Genomic DNA, 19548 nt, shown 5'->3' with positions numbered 1-19548 from the left:
CGTACCAAACTTTATTTTCCAGGCATTCACTTTTAAGTGCCTTCCTGGGAGACAGCTTTTTGCCTAATCTAGCTTTTAAGTGACCTCCTTGAGATAGCATAGAGAGGGCTGATCTTTAGAGGTGTCTGAGCAGTCCCAAGAGCTCAGTTTCTTTTCAGATTTCTCACTGAAGCTGAGCTTCAAGCATCTTAAATACTGTCACTTCAAACAGTGTATGCCTTTTTTACTCCTTTTACATTGCAGTTTATTACTTATAGCAGAGTTTCATTTCATCTTCACACCAACAACCCATGCAAACACTTTGTAATTCCAACATAAAGGGTTAAAAATCACCAGCTAAACCAGCACAATATTTTTGTAAAGAAGCTAGGAGAACAACAGAGAAGACAAAATCACAGCCACACTTTAATTTTAGTGACATAGGGGACTGATCCAAATATACCAATTTATACCTGGACTATTCCTTTTCATGGGTTCAGTTTTAGATAAAATTTGGGTTAGGGTGATGCAGTTGTATTATCTGATGAACCTTTAAAGAAAATAACTAATGTGTATTAGCTCTTTGAGGAATTCACTTTATCCCAGTGTTCATTTCCTTCTCCTCCTTCCCCATTCCATTTGCCTGCTTACCTGTCACCATCTGCAGATTCAGTTGTTCAGAGACCAAATTTTGATTCCTATATATTCCAGACTTCAGCACCTCTAACTACAAGCAAGACACTCCTGCTCTCTGCAGGTTGCTGGTTTTCTTGGTAATTACTGTTCCATCATCATCCCTGAGGGGGAAAAATATCTGTTGTAGCCCCATCACCAGATGTCTTCTGATATTACTGCAACTCCCATCTCCCCTGAGGTGTTCTTGCTACAGTTGACCCTGTATTTTCTGATACAATTTGTGATCTTTTTCCTATCAAAAAGATCACAGAAATGTATTTGTACATACAGCTCGCTCATCTCTAACCCAGGTCTCTAACTTGTGCTCAAGCTGCCAGTCTGAAGTCTGCTTCTACTCTCCAGACTCCCCTATATCCTTCATTTCTTCCATAAACCTTTGCCAAAATAAAATTTTCTGCAATTTTTGACTTACTCTCACAGCTTAGAATATTGTGTACAATGAGTTCAGAGCATAACAACAGCCTCCCTGGAGCACAGGGGAATTCATATTCTTTTTTAATTCTATTTCTTCCCTCAGCAACATTCTGGATTCTCCACCCTTAGGAAACAAAAAAAACAAACCCAAACAAACAAAAAATTTGCTACCTTTGATTTGAGGTAAGAAATACAATTAATTTATTTTTTCTTTAAAGTGCTGTTTTCCTTACTTCCAGCTTTCTATTATCCCCTCAGCTCATTCTTAGAAGATTGCCACAATGCTAGGCAGGGATGGTAGAGTGTGAAACCTGAAAATAGGCTTGTCCTGGTAGCACTGCAAGACAGCAGCCATCAGTGCAGGAATGCCAATCACACAGCCTGCTCACAAAGGGGTTTTTAGGGATCTAGGTGTTTGCCTTTTCTACTCATCAAGCAGATCTGGCACAGGCATATTCAGTATCCTAAATTAAATAAATTTTTAACAAAGGTCATTCTTTCTATCTCTTCTCTGTACTGAGAATCCACAAAGGCATCAAGTCCAGCTATTCACAATTAACACAATCTTGCTTAGAAATACAGTACTTTTATTCATAAGTATATTCTAAAGTACATTATTTAAAGCTCACCCACATCCTACAGAGTCAAAAAATTGCAGCCCAATAGGTCAGTACTGCAAACAGCTCAAATAAAAGATCAAGTGTAGAAGGTTGTTTCAACACTGAAGGCAAATACACTGTAAGAATGAAGCTAAACAGGTGATCCTAAAAACTAGAAAGAACAAAGCTGATGAAGGTCCCAGTTGTGGAAGGGGCTGCAAATACCTCCACATATGAGAAAAGGATATTCACTGAGGGAGGTGCACCACCTATGCCTGCTGAACAGGTTTCCCAAAGAAATTGTGGATGCCCCATACCTGGACATAGTCAAGGCCAGGCTGGATGGAGCTCTAAGCCACCTGGTCTGGTGAAAGGCTGGTGGGAACAAGATGATCTTTAATGTCCCTTCCAGCCCTGTCCATTCAATGACTCTATAAAACTGCTTTAGGACACAATGCCAGAAAGCAAGGAAGTGGCAACCATGGTGGTAAGAGGATCATGTCAAATTCCAGTGGAGTAAGTTTAAGACACAAGTCTGCCCAATTTTTCAGCTGCAAGACACATTCACTGTGTATAAATTCCTCACTCAGTGTTGGCAGTATGTATTTAGTCCAGTTCTTTGAGAACTCAGTCCCTAATCTGTATGCAGACTGCTTTTGTTCTGAGCCTTTCTTCATGTTCTCCCTCTCTTCTTAATTAACAGAAAACACTTATGAATATTAAAGAAGAAATTAACAACAGTGTAAATAATTTCTGGATGTTTGTAGATTCCAAATTTAGTTTTTAATTAACCCCCACTGATTTCACAAATCTGTTTAAGAAAAAGATATCATTTCAAAATTTCCCTTGTGTTTAAAGAAGAAAAAAGAAATAAGGTAAAACCACAAAGCAGCAGTTTGGCATTTCAGACACCATCATCACGTGTTAAGTCTGATGCTTCTGGTTTCAGCAGAACAATCCACAAGCTGCCTCCTTCATTTCACAGGCAAATGCATGGGATTTGGCCAGCACTGTGTAACTATCACACAAGTCTGTCTTCTGCAGAGTTAAAAGTAGCCAGGCTCTTTGAATTCTACTGGATAAAACCAGAACATGGGAACTGGCCAGCTGCAGAGGTCAGCTGAACCCCACATTGCAGACTCTGACCACAACTAATATCAAATGTGTCTGAGGAAGATGCTCAAAGCCCTGACACAGCTACTACAGAATCCACCCTTTTTATGGGCACACCTCTTTGTCACCCTCTGGCTATCGGGATTTTGTTTAAGTTTGTTTAATTCTTCTCACAGCAAATCTATATGTTCTTGCTAGTCATTTTAAACATCCAGTCTTTATAGCTCATCTGACCAGTCTACCCTCCTTCAACTCCTGTCAGCAGGCAAGGGCACTCCTAAAAAAGAGGCTTTTCTGGTTTGAAGGAAAGGGAATTCCTGACTTTTTTTTTTTTCATTGGCTTATTTTTCCAGTGTTTTGGCATTCACATGACCCAAAGGCACACATCTCATAGTGAATCCCTACCACACCTACGGGCAAGCACCTGTCTATCATACCAGTAAGAGCAATCTACCTCTGGCTCTTTTACATCTCTTGGAAAGACACAACAAAAGAGCAATCTCCCACCACTGTGCAGCAAACCCTGTTGAGTCAGTGGGAGTTCTGCATGTGAAACAACTCAAAGACAGATACTCCAAGAAATTTAATTTAAAGATGCCTCAGGAAAGCTTTAAATTGCACTTCCCAGAGCATGCAATGGGATAGATCTTCTCCCTTGTGCATAATGCCCATTAGCATTGAGTTACCCATGTTCACTGGGAGGAAAACATGTCCTAGTGCCACTGAAGGAATTCCTGGCTTTCTCACCAACACCACTCACCCCCTCTGCCTCCTCACACAGCCACTGTGCACACATGTGCTGAAGAAATATTCCATTCAGCACTCAGCCTGAAAGCTGCACAACAGGCATGAATCTCTGAAATGGCAATCACAGAGGCACCCTCAGACTGATGGATGCTGATAGGTCTTGTTACCTCTGCAACAGCTGAGTGGTAGTATATTCACAAAAGGATGACACATAAAAAAAAATATTGTATTTGAAATACTATTTCTAGTTACAAATGTTGACATCTTATTTAGAAAAAAAATTTCAAGAAAAAACCCCAGTACAAGACTGTTGAGTATATACAAGCACTTCCACCCACATTTAACACATTTTTTAAAAAAGGAGGAAAAGTCATTTGTTTTACCCCATCTCTTTTCTTTTTTAATTCCCTTTTATCCTAAGAGGGCAGTCACATAGCTGTATTGAAACATCATCACTTTAACAAGAAAGTGGATTGACTGCACAGAGACACAAATCAACAGCAGCTGGGGTGCATAAAGGTGCTCTGCCTCTCCACCAAGGGAAGCAAAACACTGGAGGTGAGAAAGCAGCCAGGAGCTGAAGAAATAATGCCCTCAGCACAGCAGAGCACACTGAAGTAGTTTTCCAGAGAAGGAGCTGGGAGCACAGTAGCACACTTGAGGACGAAATGCAAAAAAAGACTAAATCCCTATAAAGACAGCATTCAATGAGAAATGCAACAAGTGTCCCCAGAGCATTCCCACCCACAGGAAGTCTACTTTGTGGTGTGTGTGAGTAATGCTGTGAGCCCATTTCCTCACACCCAAACTGGGAAGGGGCACAGGGGAACAGGTTCCCATAGGAATTTACCTCCATCCAATACTTAGCAGAGGGACCCCAGCCACCCCTCAGCTGAAGAGAAAAGCAAGAGCTAGGGCTAGGCCTGGAAGAGGGCATGCCCTTATCTCTATCCATCACAGCATTTATCACCCTGACAAACCCCCTCCATCAATGGAGAAAACACCTTCTCTCCTGCTGAAAAGCCTCAGCACACCAAAGTGGATCACCTAAACACAAGGATCACATTCCCAGGGGGTGCAAATTTGCCATTTTCTTTGGGGTTCACTGGCTGGCAGGAGCTATAAGTCTGGTCCAGGGAAACACCACAAGCTCTTTTGTGCCAGCAGAGCAGCCCGAGGAAAGCAGTCAGTCATACACCTTGATTTGTTCTCATGCACAAATCACTTCACCAATGGCTCTGCCCTGCCTTGGATTTGGTGACAGCTCTTGTGCCCCCTCAGGAGTTGGGCAGACAGTGAAAATGCAGTGCCAGGAGCTCAGTAACACAAACCAGGCAACAGCCAGATGAGAGAAGCAAGTACAGTAAGTCACCTTCCCAGGCAAGCTGGCTTTCATGCTAGCTAGGCCATTAGCAATCTTCAGTCCCCACACATCAGAAGTTAATCCTGCCTCAGGCAGCATTAACTTACACATTAGCTCTTTAATGTAACAGCCGCAGTGCTGGAAAGGACTCATCTGCTACAAACATTTTCCCACATGACTCTGCTCCCTTCCCCAATTACTGCACTTTCTATTCTCTTTTGAAGGGATCTTTTAGATGAAGCTTTACCTTGCTAGGCTGGGACTATCACAGCATTTTCATCCTGTGCACAGTAATTTCTAGTGTGGTTTTTGTGGTATCTCCAGCACCCACTCAGTGGTGCACAGGGAAAGGGTGATGTGGCACACAGCCAAGGCTGCTGCCCACCAACCTGCAAAAACTTGGAATATTCCTGTGAAAAGCCCTCTCATGCAGTTTGCTGTTAGCACTGGGGTCATCCTAGAGGTGCTACATATTTGTGAAAACATGCACAGATCAAAGCATCCTGAATTTCAGGACAACTAATGATTTATTAAAAAACGCATACTAAATGCCTAATATATAAACTATTTATAAACCAGCAAGGGAGCAGAAGCTTTACTGTTTTACTTGCAAACTCTTCATGCCAAAACTGCAAAACAAGTACTTTAAGGACAACATGGATTGATTTCAATTTGTGTATATCGAGCCAGCTTCAATGGCTTTGGTTTTATATGCACAAACTCTTGTGTTTATGAATAATAAATACTTTTTTCCCCCTAGATAATCAGAAAGAGATTCTGTGTCTTTTGCTGTCCTAAAAAAAGTCTATTTCATAAAGATACTATCTTAAACTAGTTAAGCCAGCAGTCCTTTTAAATGATATATTTAGATAACACTTACAGAAATATCACAGGACAAAAAAGCCTTTATACAAATTAATGCAAGAGAGTCACTTGAATAAGAAAACCAAAATTGTTGTAAATAGGCTCCTGAAACTGTTTCACAGGAAAGCCACTAATGAAATCCTTGGAGAGGCCAGGCAATCTTTGGTTCAACAATTCAACTTCAGGTTCTTTTTTTTTCTGTTCACATTTTCAGATGTTCCCCCAAGGTGCCTGTGCTCTAAAAATACTTTTATGGTAAGACAAGTTCAAACACAACTTAAAAGAAAATGTATTTTATGTCATTTTGATAGGGTGAGGTTGTCACCTTATTGTTCAGCAATGTTCCTGGCAGATCAACTCTAAAGAGGCAAGTGGGTGTTGAGCTGAAACAAAGCTATCTAAGTGAAGGTGATAAAGCTTCCTTTGGTTAAAGGACCGATTCCTTCCTTTTTTAGGTCTCCTGAACTGCCCTCCAGTTGTTGGAGGCCTGTAAAATCCTTTTCCCGTGCAATGTAATTCCCACCTAAACAAGGTACCTGCACCCAAGTCTGATTCCTGTAAAAAGCTCAGGTTCTCTTCCTCCAGGGTTTTTTCATGCACTGCTCTCCCCTTAATTCAAAGCTTACAAAACCCACACTGTGGGGACCAGAGGAGAGCACGGCCACTGGAACACAGAGCCAGGCCAGCAATCCTTCCCATCATTGCATGTCCAATTGATTCATCAACATGGGCATGAGTTACTTCACCAGCAAGACTCCACCACTCCCCTCAGCAGATCCGTGCACACCCTGATCAACCCAAAGGACGTGATTTCCCCACAGCCTCTGTAATTATGGTTTTTTTAAATGGTCTCATTACCAGCAGATAGGTTGATATTTCAACAGAGAATAACAGAATTAAGCACCTAGCATAACTCTTAACTGTGATCTATGCACTGCTGAAAGGTAACTCCAGCACAGCACCACGAGAGCAGTCCATCCATCCCACAAAGTGCTCATGGCCTCCATTATCACTGGGATAATCTACGGCACTTTTAGTTTAAGAGTAATGTCCTTGTGTTGATGCCTTGCAATTTGATGGGATTTCCGTTCATTAGTAGCAGTAAAAGAACCACTTTTTATTCATTAAATTATTCTAAGTGAAAGCAAAAAAAACCCTTTTTAAGGCAAGCATATGCACAGCTGCATTTTTTCTCATGCAGTTGGGATCACTCCTCTCAGCACATTAATATTGTATTAGAGAATGTAGATCACTTTTTCATTCTTAATTGGTACTTAAAAATTTCTCTCTAGTGAAAATACTGATTGATTTGGTGTTTAAATGAACTTGTTCGTTGCAACTGCAAATATCCTGAATACTAAGTAGTTTAAAATAACTCGTCATAGTAAAAAGATAGATTGACCATGCATAGAAAAAAAAAGTGGTATTAAAATTAAAATTCTAACTTCATAGCTACTAACCAAATAATATTATAAAGAGAATCTGGAATAAGCCTCCCCTAGTCGTGTTCCATTTTTGTGCACTGCCAGCTTTGAGGAATAAAAAAATTACAAAATAGCTAGAGAAAGTGATCAGGCTATTGATGATAATGAAGTTTTCACTACATTTCCTTTTTCATTTCTGAGTCCTTTCTGTGTTCATATTTGAAGTATTTTCTCTACATCCACCAGACTTACTATTTTAGGTGTTTTTTTTAAAAAAAGTGCAAGAAGGAAAGTGCAGGGAGTTCCGACCTGATCATGTTATCTAATACAATTTTTAAAAAATGCTATGAATTGGCTTAAACAACAAAGCTTGTGATTTAATGGAGGTTCTCTGAAGACTCATATGAAAAGGTAAAAATCAAGCTCATTAATACACTACAAGCTTATGGTCCTTTTTACTTTTGTCTAATCCAATCTATCTTCTACAGACAGATTTATCAAATTATCTGCTCAATAGAAGAATATGTAGTTGTTATCTAACAGCCCTTGCAGGTTCCTTAAAAATTTTGTGTGCCTTTATCAAAGTCCACTAAACTAGAAATAAACATGTAACAGTCAATAATTTCTATATTATTGTTTTTGTTTTCTCAGTGTCAAGTGCCTTTTAAAAGTCTCTGACTTTCAGGCTGTGCTGAAACCCCCTCTTTTTAAGTGAGCTTAAAACAAGATTTTACCTTTAAAAGCCTAGGTTATATGCCAGTATTAAATTTTTATCATCTTTTTGCAGAAATGAATTTATTCTGAATGAGGTTCAGTGTTTTATGTTGTTTTTTCATTCCCTATTCTGCTCAGGAGCATTGTTGATTGTTTCATCAGCAGTGGTCACAACTCAGGAGAAGAGGGTTTGGGCAAGTCAATTAACATTGCTGTAGTGCAGAGCCCAGGAGAGGAACGGACATATGGCCTGCAGTGATGTGCAATTTGCTATTTTTTAATTTCTTAGTAAATAGAGTGAGCTAGAGGACATTCTTGGTCACATTAAGATGAAAGACCAACTACAGAGCCTTACTAATCTGGCCTCACTTAAAATTCATAGACGCTTTACATGTCAAGTAACCTAACCTCTTAAAAATGTACAGGAATGAGATTTAAAAAAATGGGATTCTTTTGCTATACCAAATATTTGCTTTCATTATACATTCATTAGATGGGAGAAGTGCTAGAGGGCAGAATTTGGGCGAAGTGTTTAATGTTTATTAAAAAAAATCCTTTGCTAGACACAAAAGTGTCCTAATAGGTCATCAAATTCATATCATTGTGCCGCTACAGACTGACCCATGTTTATTTCCTCATATGCATCTAATCAATTTTTATAGCTGCTCTCAAATAGTCAATTAAGAGTTCTATTAATAGTAATGAATCCGCAGCTCCAGCAGGCAGGAAATATCTGCCAGCACTTCCTTGTTGATTTTTTTTTCCCCACAATGAAAAGACAAGTGTTTTTGAAGAGAGGGGCACTCACAAACACAGGCTTTACAGGGCACCAGCACAGGTCAGCAGCCCACTCTGCTGTCCTTCAGGCTGCCCTTCTGGCCATCCCTTGTAACAGGTGACTCCATCTTGCCTTGAGGAGGCAAAAGGAATCACACCCACCAATTTTCCCCAAGTCCTGGGGGGAGAAAAGAAGAAAAGAGGATAAACTCTTGGAGCAGTGAACCAACACCTATTTTGTTCTTTTTCAGTTACCAGTAAAAGCAGAATCCAAGAAGGGAAGCAGTACAGACATGCAGGTTCAGCTTAGAGCAGTTTGAGGACCTTCCACATTTTACCAGGCCACAATAAAAAAGTTTCCACATTTTACTTACCAGGTGGATGAAGTAGACTTCACCCAGTGGATGAAGTAGAGCACAGAGCAAGCAGGCCCTATCCACAGTGGGTGTATTGCAGGTATAAAGCAATGCTGTTGGCAGTATGGAATATCCATCCATTTTCCATTTTTCCATTTAAACTCCCATAACTTGGACTGCATTAATTCCACAGATTTCCTTTTTAAATCCATATAGGCAGTATTGTGCTTTTTCCTCACTGTGAGGGCAGTGAGACACTGACATAGGCTACCCAGAGAAGTTGTGGATGCTCTGTCCCTGGAAGAGCTCAAGGCCAGGTTGGATGGGCCTTTGAGCCTCCTGGTTTAGTGAAAGGTGTCCATGGCAGGAAGAACTCAATGATATTTAGGGTCCATTCCAGCCTAATCCATTCTATGATTCTTTCAGTGAAGCTTTTTTAAGCAGTCAGCCAATCTCACTGTTTACATATGCACCTTCTTCCTCACAGTGCTACTAAAGACAGAAAAAATAAATCCAGGTTTTGACCTTTTTGGCTTTCTTATGCTCTCTTTCTTCTAATGAAATTGCTTCTTCTCAGGAGTTAGCAAGGAAGGCCATTGATCAAAAAGCCACAACAGCAAGATAGGACATGACAGTAGTTCAGGCAGCTAGAATGTAAAATGAATCTGTCTGTCTCTAGCTGGCCAATTCAAAACCAGGTTAACAGTACCTGAAATTCATCACTATCTAATGTCTTTGTGAGATGAGACTGATGTCAGTTTAATTTAATAGGCCGGGCTGAAAAATGCGACAGTTCAATAATTGATTCATGAGTGGATTAGACATCACTGCCTCAGGGGTGGCAACATCCACCAAAGGGTAGGGATGATGGCTCGGGCACTAACAGCATGAGCTGCCTCATTTTAGCCCAGTCTCCAAGCCTTGCAGACCCCCCAGCCTGTGCCCACCCTGCTGCAGAGGTGGGCAGACAGGCCCATGATGGGACATGGAAATACGGATGGAAATAAAAGCATAGCCCACATTTCCCGTCAGGAGAGCAAACTGGAGACTGGTGCTGTAGATGTCAGTAGTGTACACCCTGCTGGGAATACACCAAGGACTACAAGGTACAGAGCTGTCAGCCAGGTGCTTTCTGCAAGGGCTGAAGTTCACTGAATAAATAAAGGGAGAAAAGGGGGATGAGAGTCCTTTTATCTCTTTCAAAGATGTTCTTGCTGACTATCCTCATTCCAGACAGGTGCAGTCTCTATCCTTTATCAGAGACCTGTAATGGCAGTCACCCTTGTGCTGCTTGTTCCACTTCCTTCTCTTTCAGCCCACAGTCTCCTTTTCTTTGACAGTAGGTATTAATGTAACACCTATTCCAAAATGTTTCTTAGTTATTGCTAAGAAGCCTCCAACAATTCCCTAATATAATCTTCAACAGTTACAGCTATGGCTGCCCTATTCCTGTACCTTTATAGATAATTAGCAAACCACCTACTTATGGAAACAGAGTAATTTTTTTTTAAGCATCATCTTTTATTTGCATGCTCTGATTTGGATATGTTAATGTTTGAACAATACTTTTCTATTTTTCTTGGAAATTGTAAGCATAATCATGAAAGCCTAAGCTGCACTACTTCACAGTATCAATATGAAAAATAAATTCATTTTTATCACATGTTTTTGTTAAAGATTAATTCAAATTTTGCTATAAAACAGTAGTTAATCAAACAAACACTGTGTCATTTATAGTGCTCCTTAAGATGTGTAACTTGCACAGAAAAACAAAGAAATTCCAGCAGTTAAAAAATCCCCACTAAACATAGGAGAGTGGTACAAGGTAAGTGTTGTAGAGCTCTTGGCAATCTGGGAGTTTCCAAAACAAACTTCCACCTTTGGAAAGGAGATATTTTATAGAAATATGGAAAATGGGCAGAGGCTTACCATACTATCTGTTTTTAAAGTCATTTTCAAGGTCTCCATTATAGAAACATGGAATCTTTTATGTTGGAAAAGAACTCCACGATCACCAAGTCACTGAACACCACCATGTCAACCAGACCATGGCACTGAGTGCCACATCCAGCTGCTCCTTGAACACCTCCAGGAACTCCACCACCTCCCTGGGCAGCCCATTCCAATGTTTGACCACCTTTTCCAGGCACTCCCAACAGCTGCCAACGCAGATTTGGTTAAAAGCAGCTGCCTTGTCCACAGGACCTTAGAGAATCCTGTTTGGATGTCAAGGCTCCCACCTTAACACTGCCATTGCAATCTAAAGAAGTAAAATGGCATTTTTAAAATGTATTCTTCAGAAGACATTAGTGTTTCTTATATGAATATAAACCTTATATAAGTGGATGAGAGACAGAGAAAAGAAGTGGAAGAAATTAATGAGTTTGTGCTGCTTTTTATTTAAGAGGAAGAAAGTAATCAGACTTAGGCAATCCTGAAGTATACTGGCCCAATGTACTCAAGATAACCGAAGTATAAAAATGATCCATAACCATTATAAAAACCCTATTCTCTTTTAAAATATGCCTAGCCATTATCTCAGTTCTTTCTTCCTGGAAACAAAGCTGGCATCAGACCCAAATATGGATTAAGCTTTAACATCAGACAATGTATAAACAATAGTCATTCATTAACCCCTGTGGCTGTAATGAACCAGAACGTACCAGGTATTGATTACTGAACAGAAACTTCTAAATATACAAACCCAGAACCTGTGCTGGAAACAACACAGAAACCACACAATAGGTACATATGAAAATAAAAATTCACTGGTTTGCTCCACAAAGCAGGAGGTAAAGTGTTGCCATTTTAATTTCTACCGCACTATATTGCAGACAATTATGACATACCTGTGTGCCAATAAATGAAGAGCTGCTATATCTAGACTTGGATTTACTGCCATAATTGAGCCAGAGCATTTTAAAGCCACCACGACTGTTACTATGATTTTACCAACCTTAGTGCTTACAGTACATCAGTGCCTTAGGCTCAAGCCTAAGCTCAAGTTGCAACAAATGCTCTGCAAACCCTTAGAAAATGACAACTCCTGCTCCTCAGAGCCCATAGCATTAAGCCTAGCTAGGCAACACCATGAGGTTTAATGGCTTTTAGGCTCCCGTTCCTTTTAAGCTTCCTGGCAGATGCCTTGATCTTTCCTAAAAATGTGCATTGAAGCAATTTTTTCCAGGAACACGTTAAGATTTTCCTGCTGAATACATTGTCCGAAGGAAAACAGCCTGTTGCCTAAAACGTGCAAGAGCAAACCCAGGAGCTCAGGGGTTGGTCAGAGAAGTAAACCCTGAAATTCATCTCATGTGGTGATGAATTAATATCTTTAAACTGTAGAGGACAGATCCTCACCCCTTGTAAACTGTCAGCATTTCACAGGAGCCCTTGGTGTAACTGTGAGCTCACCCAGCTTTATCTCAATACATTTTATCTCAGGTTAAAATAAGAGATTGAACAGAGCTCAGCTATTTTATACCTGTAATGGTACAGAAAAGTATTTGCATTTGACAATTCTTTGTCATGAGCAGTGGGAGGTTACTCTGCCCTCTTACATGTACACACTGCTTATCCTCTTAGCAAAATAACAATCCAAACACTGTTTGTGGTTACAGAAGTTCTCCAGCTGAAACAGTGCTCGGTAGAAAATGCAGATTAAGAGAGTTTTCAGGACACTTCTCTCCCTCCTTCACTTGTACACATACACCACTGGGCAGTGCTCAGGACCAAGAAAATCAAACACTTGTAGAGAATTCTAAGTTTCAGCTTACCTGTGAGGCCAATTCTTTCTCATAACAACTATTTACTATATTTTACTACACAAAGAGGTCTAGTCAGGTGATAAGGGCCTTTCTGGTGTATATGATGCCACGCATTTCCACTTTCTCTCATGTGAATTTATACACTAAAATTAATTTCTAATTCTGTTGAAATGGATGATGCAGGAAGTACACTTCAGACAAGCAGAGAACTAAAAAAGAAAATAAAATTAAAAACACTGCAGAAAAGTTTAAAAAAGAGTTCAGAATTATTTTACAAAACCTGAGGAAAAAAAAAATACAGTAAGTATAACCACAACACAGCCATTCTGTAAAGGAAATATGTCCTGGTTCTTTGGCCTCATGTCAATGGCCCCATCTTGTGTTCCAGATATTTTTAAAGCCAACTTTATGCAGTAAATAAGGATGGAGGTGGGGAAGAGAAAGAGAAAAAAAAGCCCCATCAGACTCCTCTTAGGAAAATAAGACTTAATTAAAAAGTCTGCCATTGCTTTGCTCTTAATTAGGACTAACACAGCTGTTAATAAGCTTCTGATTGATAGTAAACTTGATGTCTGCACAGAAAACTACTTACTTGGTTCAAAGATGCTGATAGCTTCATGCAGAAAAAAGATTCTGTTTTGTAATTGTGCATAATGTTAATATTTGAAACATCCTTAAGGGTGATTGTACCTATTAAAATTTCATATGTGAAATGAGAAATAAATGAATTGGTGTTGCATTTTTAAAGGATCAGATTACTGTTGATTAAAGCTTTGTCTACACTTGAAATTTCCCAGTAGAACAACTCTACTGGTGGTTGTAATAATAGGAGAACAAGCAGAGAGAGGCTGCCAGCGACTGCTATTAAAATTACAATGTCATACAGACCTGATATTTAATGGGTTATACAAGGCTGTGGTTATAATGTGGCTGTAGCACTTAATACTTCCAACCTCGCTGCTGCTACTGGGGGTGAAACAGGAAAAAAATGGAACAAAAAGCCAGTACAGCTGCAGTTGGGAAGTTAGTGTTTGTCAGCAGAGCTGAGGTACAGATTGGAGTATTTATCCAGAATGCTTCCACAAAGAACTCACCCTGCCTGAGAAATTAAATATCTAGCAATAATAAGTGAAGGGGAGCTTGAAGGACAGAGCAAGAGAGCAAAAGACAAGTAAAATAATTTGGAAGAAAAGGAAGGAAGCTTTTGGGAATGGTGAATTTCATACAAATAGCAGGGATGAGAAACGGGCCTCTAGAGGAAAAAGAGAAATAAGAAAATCCCATGCAATCTACTTTTAATTTTTCAATAGCACTCCTCCATGTAACAAATACAGAGAAGAGACTAAAATAAGCTCTGAGGGTTGAAAGGGAAACACGGAGAAAAGCCACATCAAAAGGAGAAAGAAGAAAGGGATTTGTGGAAGAAAAAAAGAAATCTTTTGGCAAATGAAAAAAAATCAACTGAGGAAATGAAGGTATTGAAAAGGAGTGAAAAAAGAGGATAAAGGGGGAAAAGGGGATAATGAAGAAAAGGAAAAAATAGGTGGATCTTACTGTAAGAGCTCTATTTTGTTTAACAAGAGGTTTAATGCTAGGAGTCACTGACAGAATGAAAGTTTGTTCTCAAACATTTGGGAAAATGAAGTTCTACTCTTCTGCAGTTCCTGCACAAACTCAACCATTTAACACCTCCCATCTGTTCCCATCCTGGCAAGGTCACCTTCAAGATACTTCCCACCTATATGCTAATTCCTCATTCCCTTCTTTGCCTGACACAAGTCACCTCTGGGCAGGAGACAGGTCACAGCCATGGATCTGACAGGCTGCTGTCTTCTCTCCTGTGAGCCCCAGAGAGCTCCACTGCACCTCACCAAAGCACACTGATATGTCAGGACAGCACCGGGTATTCGCGAGCCTTACGCACGGTAATGCAGGGTGTACAAACGGTCTGTGGCAAAGAACATGAGGAGTTGTGGGAGCAGAATTGTACTGAACCAAAACAGGACAGCACACAAAAGAAATCCTGGAGTGTGGAGGAAATGAGAAGTCACAACAAGATCAAGTGAGATCAAAGTTAATTCTGTCTGGGAGTCAATCACAAAAACTGTTCACAAACCAAGATATTTTAAAATCGACAGAGATGGGAAATGATTTAACACTTCAGAATAGGAGAATGTATCCATGAAAAGTAAATTCCTCACTGTCTAAAGGCAAATTACACTTACTGTGTTCTGCTAGTGCTGTAAAAATGACATAGCCCTTTGACGTGAAGCAGTGCATTTCCAAGCTCCCTTGGTTTGAAAGAGCACCGGTGGTACAAAATGTCAGCATGTCTGCTGGGATTGTGAAAATTTCATCTCTCTTCCAAAAAAGTGCACTTGGCAACAGAACACCAGCACTGGGCAACAGTATGCCCCAAGTTTGCTGCTGTGCAAGCGCAGTGATCGGGTAGGACTGCCATGAGGTTAGCTGAGGATGCAGCCACTGGTAAGTCCAGAGGTGCCCTCCAAGTGACTCTCACTAAATGAAAGGAATGAGCAGTGTCACCTCCCAGCTGAGAAGATAGTTATCCAGGCCACTCTCTGACCTATCATCTCGATGTCATGAGGACCAGAAAGCAGTTGGGACTTTGTAAAAGGTTTGAAGCACATCAAATAAAAACAGTGTGACTATTACAATTTGCAAATGAAGTTGACTTTGCTACTGAGTGGGTGCACAACAAAGAGAAAAGAAAGGACAACTTTCTGCTTAAAGTGAAAATTTTACTGAATTTTGTCAGAAAAATACAGAAATCTGTGGCTTAGACTCACTGCATTTTGTAGAACACACCTTTTTCCTCCTCAGCAGGCTTGACTGTTCTGATCTGAAAAACAGAAACTAGATCAATCCTCCCAAAAGGTGCCTGATTGTACATATATTATACAGTGAGGATGAGAGGGATATATTACCTTTTCAATACTATATGATGTCAAAGAGCTCTTCCTTAGTTTACTGTAAATTAAATCTCTCCAAGGGTTCACATACATACAGTTAATATCTTGGTCCTGTAACAGAAAAAAAAATCAAGGTTATAAAGACTTTAAGAGGAATTTCAATATTATTTTGGAGATTAGAAGGTATTTAAATAGGTGGTATTTCCTCAAACTGATATTCTCAGCAAAATCTCTTGGATAAGCAATTAATCAGATTGTACATATATTTAAGGAAATGTTTTCAACCAGAAGTGTGCATAATTTGCTCACACCATGTGCCACAATGCCAGTTTACTGGCAAGACCTGTCCTTAGGGAGTGGCTTTTTCTTTAGAACAGTAAATCACATTGTAATTTACACTTACGTATAATAAACCTAAGCCAAATGGTAGCTCATCCTTTGAAAATGAAGATTAATTAACTTGTAAAAGCCATTACTCTAGCACCTGTTTTATTTAGAGTTTAATCAACACACCAGAATTTCAGTAGCGAGAACCCCAGAATTCTATTGTACTTTAAAGAACATCTCTTATTCGTGCAGTTTAATATAAGTTCTACTCAAAAATAAGCAATTGAAAGCAACCTAAAATAGCAGTAGCAAATTTCATAGACTGAAGCAATTGTGTTAAAATGCCGCAAGCAAATTTATAAGCAATTTCCTAGAATATTCTCTGAGTGTGAAGCATGAAGTTATCAGAAATCCTTATTGCAGATCCTGGCCTCATCACACAGAGGTCCCCCCCACCCTCCCAGTGCTTGTAAAGCACTTGTAAAGAAAGTGAAAACAAGTAAAACACAACAAAATGGATTTGTGAAAGAAAATTGCCTACCTGGCATGGTGTCTATTAGTACAGAAGAAATAAATTATATACATTTTAGACAATTCCATAATTTGTACTCTGACAAAAATACAATCAGTGGATGTCCTCTTACAGGTTAGGAGTTCACACTGCTGTAAGATTTTCTTCAGTGCTAAAGGAAAGCTAAAGCTTTCTGATTAAAGGGTTCAGGGAAGTAAAGAGACAAAACACTTCAGGATATATTTGTCCATCTTTATATAGTTTGCTCATTTTGGCACAAGTAATAGCTGTTTACTCTTGAGTTGTTCAAAGTCAATGGATGTCCTATGATTTCTGTCTGACTGGAGCGAGACAGCAGACTTCAGGAGGATTTTACTCCCCAATATCTGGGTGGAAGACACCAAGAACATGTCAAATTCTCCCTTCTTTTCTTGGAAATACTGATTCTGCTCTGAACTTTATACAAGAGATACCAATCTACCTTCAAGGGAGTGCAATTTTTTAAAAAATAAAGACTACAATGTTATAAATGCACTAAACAGGTGGGAAGAATATAGATGTGAATGAAATATCATAACAGAGAACAATTACAAAATAATATCCTAATATAATTCTACCCTAATATATATATATATCATAAAATATGCAAAACTGAGATCATGCAGAAATAAAGGAATTATAACAGATAACTTTAAATCTCTCCTGAAGTACACAGAGACAGGCTTCTTGTCTTTAAATTTTAAACCCAATCTTTGAGACAAAACTTTTTCTTGCTTTAAGAAATGTAAACGACCTTTTTCTTGATTTGAATCTTCATGAACTAAGCTTCTTAATCAAAATGACAGATAATACCCCATCACAATATTCAAACACAATAGAGAATGGTATCTCCATATTATAAAAACAAGAGATGAAGACTTGTATCTTCATCTCTCACAAAAAATATATTCTTTGGTATCTCTGATCTCTTTTGTGGTTAAAACTCAGCAAAGACAGGATCAATGTTCTTCATGGGATGAAATTCAACTTTTTGCCATTAGATTAATTTCTTCAGAGAACAAGACAAAGCTAGCAAAACAGCTGAATATTCCTGGGTACAGATCTTTAATTAATAAGAATCAGTGATTTAAGTAATAGTCATAATAATGATTTATACTTGCTGAGAAGGTAAAACTTTTTCCTCAGTACAATGACAATTTCTTGACTTTCAGAAATGTCATTTTCTGAACACTCCTGCTAACTCAAATAATATTCAGTACTAACAAGAAGACTAGCCTGATGTTTTTAAAGCTGAAAATCCAGCTCCTAAATACACAATTAGAAACCCAAGTTTCTAAACACCCTGGTCACCTCCAGTGAAAAAATAGTGGTTCAAACGAGAGAGGGAAAATAATTAAAATTGTCCACTTAGGGAAAAGTAGTCCAAAGCAGGTCTTCCTGATGCTCAGGATGATCCAACTGGCAGTTAGAACCACCAGCCAGGAAATCAATCTCGGAGTTACCAGTTTGGTGAGAAGGTGACCAAGGAGGGATATGACTGAGGTTTTACTTAGTAGTGAATGTGAGCTTCTTTTGACACATCCTGTACTCCTAGAAATAAGGGCCATCTTATGAATAGAGTAGGAGACAATTTTAAAACAGAAAATACAAAAATATTTATTTACTCATTACATAGTGCATTTCTGGATCTCACAGCCATGGGCAGCTGCAGAGGCAGATGGCATCGGCATATTCAACAAGGAATCAGAGAGATTCATTGACAACAGGGCCATGATGAATGCTAACAGGATTATGTTGGAATGCGTCTTCTCACAACCTTAAGGATAATTCTGAATAATGGGGTACTAAATGAAAGGAAGTATCCAGGCCTGGTGTTAGATAGGAGGAAATAGCCAGGCTTGAATATTCTCCCTAAATAGGATTTCCTGTCATCATTGTCAGAGAGAGCACTGACATAAATGATCAAAAGATCTCACTCCATAAGTAATTTCTTACCTTCTAGGGGCTTTTTTCTATTTTGATATGACTTCCTACTTAAAAGAGCCTTCACCATCTCTACTTCCTCAGGAACCATTTCTAAGAATATTTTTCAGTGCTTTTGGGAAAGGAATTTTAGCTCTTTCTACAAAATAAAAGGAAACCCAAAGAGTCAGAGGATGTCTGAGATTTTCTACTATCCCTGCTTCTCTCTGTTTCCATACCTATCCACATTTCTTTAGGTTACTAAGAAAATAAATGTGCCCAGACAACACTCCCATTTTATTGAGCCTAATCCACAATGGGTAGTGCAAAAATCTATGGATACCGAAGGAAAAATTATTTTTAAACTGATCAGGCCATCTGTCCTCTCAGATCACACTGAAAGATTTGAAATAATTTTGGTTTTATTACCTTGGTTATTCAGTAAAGCTGGCAATTACATATCTGAAAGTCTGGAAAGAAAGGCAAGCACATATTATACGCAAAGTTTATACACAACTCTGAAAACTAGAGTTGTCTTGTTACTTGTTTTTAAGAGATAATATTTGACATTAATATTATTAATCTTCTGACACCCTCTGAGCACTTCAGTAACAGCAGGGATGTATTTTTCTAATATTAATTAATGATATATAGTTACTAGGTAGTTTATCTAGGCTGTACAGACTAGTAAACTGCAACACAGGAAATCTAATTATTTTTCTGAGTTCACACAGTGGATCCAGCAAAGAGGTCACAAATGAGACAGTTTCTAAAGCTCTTTCATCCATCTCATTAAACTGACAATTCTCATTTCCAACTATTTGTTTTCTATTACATGAGGACTGGTATTTACAAAGCATTTCTTTTGTTTGAAGCAGAGAGCTAAGTCACTTATGCAGCAAATGACCAAGGCACAAACACTCACAGGCAGTAGAAAGGTGGGTTTGGATTGTGCAAAATAACCTCATTTGCTGCACAAGCCAATTTGCATCTGCAATTATG

The 19548-nt window shown here is 39.1% G+C and overlaps 1 long non-coding RNA gene across 1 annotated transcript in view; it reads right to left on the bottom strand.

Annotated features, from left to right (window-relative positions):
* LOC147652395 (uncharacterized) overlaps positions 1–19051 on the bottom strand; it is a 57775-nt gene extending 38724 nt beyond the window's left edge. Inside the window, exons 1-6 of the long non-coding RNA XR_015287717.1 lie at positions 18976–19051; positions 18580–18706; positions 16615–16970; positions 15762–15857; positions 15624–15676; positions 12823–13022 (exon numbers count right to left, since the gene is read on the bottom strand). This is a non-coding gene — a long non-coding RNA (uncharacterized LOC147652395). The remainder of the gene's footprint in view (positions 1–12822; positions 13023–15623; positions 15677–15761; positions 15858–16614; positions 16971–18579; positions 18707–18975) is intronic.
* Positions 19052–19548: the final 497 nt, after the last annotated feature.

Source organism: Cyanistes caeruleus, chromosome 6 (assembly GCF_971803275.1).
Source record: "Cyanistes caeruleus chromosome 6, bCyaCae1.hap1.1, whole genome shotgun sequence".
Classification (NCBI taxonomy): Eukaryota; Metazoa; Chordata; class Aves; order Passeriformes; family Paridae; genus Cyanistes; species Cyanistes caeruleus.
The sequence above is the reverse complement of the archived record's forward strand: the minus strand, read 5'-3'. Positions and strand labels throughout refer to the sequence as shown.